The following is a 3531-nucleotide window of genomic DNA, read 5'->3' as shown; positions in this document are numbered from 1 at the left end:
AACACTGTGTACTTGAAATTTGCTACAAGAGTAGATCTCAGGTGCTCTCACCACACACACAGAAACGTATTAACTATGTGAGGGGATAGATATGCTAACTAGCTTAACTGAGGTAATGTAAAGACTACTGACATCTCAAAACACTGTATTGTACACCCTAAAAATACACACTTTTCAATTTGTCAATCATAGCCCAACGAATGGAGAAAAAAAATAAGAGTAACCAGCAGGTCATATCTAGCCACAGGGAAACTCGATTTAAAACACGCTTGGCTACTGTTTGCAGCTCAACTCGGGAACAGCCGGAGCGCTTCTGGCCCCTGGACTTCGACGCTCCTCCCGCGGCCCCCGTGGCTGTGGCTCCGCCGGCCCCCGCTTCGGACCCGAGCAGCCCCTCCGAGGCCGCAGCCGTCGGGCGCCCGAACTCACGGCCTCGGGTCCGTACCCGCCGCCAGCGCCTTCGCTGTGGCCTCTCCTCCCCCTCTCCGAGCCCGAGCTGGCCCAGCGGAGAAGGAGGGCGGAGAAGCTGGAACCAGAACGCGAAGCTGCAGGCGGCAGGTGCGGAAACGGGAGACGCTATGGCCTCGCACAGGAAGGCTGCTCAGAGCGAAACAAGCAACCGCCAGGAGCTCCGCACGCAGCTGGAAGAACTCAGTCACGTACTCCGCTGCGGGAGAAATGGAGATAATAAAAGTCTGATGTAGAAGTACTCGCAGAGAACCATGCTCCTTGGTCAATCTCAGATTATTATTATCAGACCTACTCTAATGATGTTAGTCTTCCAAACAAAGTGAGTGACTGAACTGTCAAATCAGCAAGATCAGGATATTGAAACTCTTGCTTTGAATTCTAACGACCAGTTATAAATAGAAAATGATGCTCACCCTGGTACTGATAAGACACCAAATGTTAAATGTAGACAAGAGGGTCATTTGCCTCAAATTCACAGGAGCCAGCATCTGCATTAGCAGCACAAGATACATCCTTAGAAGGTTCGTCATTAGATGGAAGTTTGAGAGGTGCAGCAGAAGCGGCTTTATCACAGACTGGATTAAGTTATGATGAAAATACTGGACTGTATTTTGACCACAGCACTGGTTTCTATTAAGATTCTGAGAATTAAATATATTATGATTTAATTTATTACTACTGTGATGTGGGAAGTGGTCGCTATGGATTTCATTCTCGAGTAGATTTGCAACATTTTCAGACTTATAGCACAAAACAAAAATGAAAAATTGAGAAAAGAAAGGATCCAGATTCTTCTACAAAAAAAAAAAAAGTGAGGAAAAGGATTTGAATTCAGAGGATCAAGAAGCCTTCAGTGTTGAACATACAAGCTGCAACGGGAAAAACAATTTCACAAATGTGAAAAAAAAGCCAAAATAGGCATTCATCACAAAAATAATCCCCCAAAATTCACTGTTCCAGTTAGTGGAAATGCTATGGAATCTCCTCTTAATGAAAACATCTCAATTCATCTTTAAGGATGAGAAAATCACAGGGACTGATAGTGAACCAGAAGAAGGTGAAATTACGACTCTCAGGCCGAGGGTAGTTATGATGAAGGCATTACCAGTAAAGGCAATGCAACTGCAAAAGATACTGAGGAGGAAGATTAGGAAAAAGTGTGGCCCTCATATATGACAGTAATTGTCGTTAGATCACCTGTGTTACAGACAGGATCATTCTTCATCATTACTGCTGTAAAACCTGCTACAATTGGAAGAGAAAATGATATGGAGCATACTCTTCGAATCCCTGAAGTTGGTGTAAGTTTCATGCAGAAATCTATTTTGACCATGACTTACAAAGTTATGTCCTTTTGGATCAGGTAGTCAAAATGGAACAATTGTTAATGGAAAATGGATTATTCAGCTGAAAACTAAATGTGACCCTTATGAACCTGACCATGGAGATAAAGTGAAAGTTGTAGACACTGTGTTATCTTATTACATTCACCCTGGCAGTAATAGCTGTGTTGGATGTGAACCAGGGCAGGTTAGAGCTCACCTTTTCCTTGATAAGAAAGATGAATCATTTGTTGGTCCATCATTAACTAAGAAGGAAACGAGTTGGAAAGAAGAAAAGGATTTTAAAAATATACGAGTAAAATATGGTTTACAGAATACAGACTACAAAAATGATAAGATACTGGAGAATCAAAAATATAAAGATAGAGTTGGAAAACATAGGGAGCAGATTGGAAGTGAAGGAAATTTCCAAAGAGATGATGTTCCTGCATCTGTTCGTTCTGAAATTACTGATAGCGACAAAGGTCAGAAGATGTTGAAAAAGATGCGTTGAAAACAGGAGAAGGCCTGAGGAGGGATGGTGGGAGAATAAAAATTCCAATACAGCTTCAGCTTCGGCAAACACATGCAGGATTGGAGACAGACAAACCATCCTCAATTAAAGAGACTCACCTTCTCCAAAACAAGAACAACAACAACAACAACAACTGGGACAAAGCACAGGAGAGGTTTGCTGAAAACTTTCCAGAAACTAAACTTCCAAAAGATGACGTAGGAACCATTCCTTGGGTAAAAGGGACTGAGGAGTGAAGGTTAATCACAGAAGAAAACTCAAGCTTTTTTATAAATAGAGTTTGGAAACTCTTATTTTATTGCAGAATGTTTCTCCCCAAAAAAGTCAGTGCCACAAGAAAGCTGTGTCACAGTTTACCCCTTCCTGATTCAGAAATGTGTAATAAAATGTGGTTTGCAGCTGTTAAAAAACACTTTTTAAACTAATTATTAGTGACTCAATTAAATTATACAGTAAGTGAACTAAAGTTCACAGGGCACAGATAAGTTTATCAAATTTTACTATTTTATTTTGTCATTTACAACATCCATATAAGCAATTAGCCATATAAGCAAAATTCATATAACCACTTAAATGTTCATTTGTCCTTGTCTCCATATATTCATACTAGTATGCACAGAAAATACAGCAAAAGAAACATCTAAAATCTATAAAAATAAATCTGACAATATACATTCTTTTTTATGCCCTTCAGGACCTAAATAAAAAATGTTGAGACAACATGAATAGTGATGCATACATTTTCTAATATTTGGAATAGCCTAAATCATATTAAAGAACTAATGAACAGGTGACATGCCACAGAAAATTCGTCTTTTATTGTTTTCTTCGGTGAAGAATCTGAATATGTTGATATATACTGTACATTCAGCATTTGCATTTGGTTCGTTTCATAGCTAATGAAATGTTTATACATGAACAAATGAGTACAGTATTGAAATAGTCCATGTGCTGGCATTCATACTTCTTATAAATACCATTGCAGGCAATGAAGTTGTGCCAGAAAAATCTGATTTCGAGTACAAAAGGAATACTTAGCAAGGGCCTCAAGCTCAATATATTTATTGAAAATGTCCTAAATTGCCATAAAACATTATAACGTTAAATTATTCATTTCAATAAATTATGAATTAACAAAAAATACAAATGTCTTTTATGGATCAGGGAAGTCCTAATGAGACAGAATGGCCATTGAAGCCAAAA

At 39.1% G+C, this 3531-nt stretch overlaps 1 pseudogene; it reads left to right on the top strand.

Annotated features, from left to right (window-relative positions):
• Positions 1 to 200: 200 nt before the first annotated feature.
• Positions 201 to 2564, top strand: LOC129027263 (angiogenic factor with G patch and FHA domains 1-like; annotated as a pseudogene).
• The last annotated feature ends 967 nt before the right edge of the window (positions 2565 to 3531 follow it).

The sequence above is a fragment of the Pongo pygmaeus genome, chromosome 23, assembly GCF_028885625.2.
Source record: "Pongo pygmaeus isolate AG05252 chromosome 23, NHGRI_mPonPyg2-v2.0_pri, whole genome shotgun sequence".
Lineage (NCBI taxonomy): Eukaryota > Metazoa > Chordata > Mammalia > Primates > Hominidae > Pongo > Pongo pygmaeus.
The sequence above is the reverse complement of the archived record's forward strand: the minus strand, read 5'-3'. Positions and strand labels throughout refer to the sequence as shown.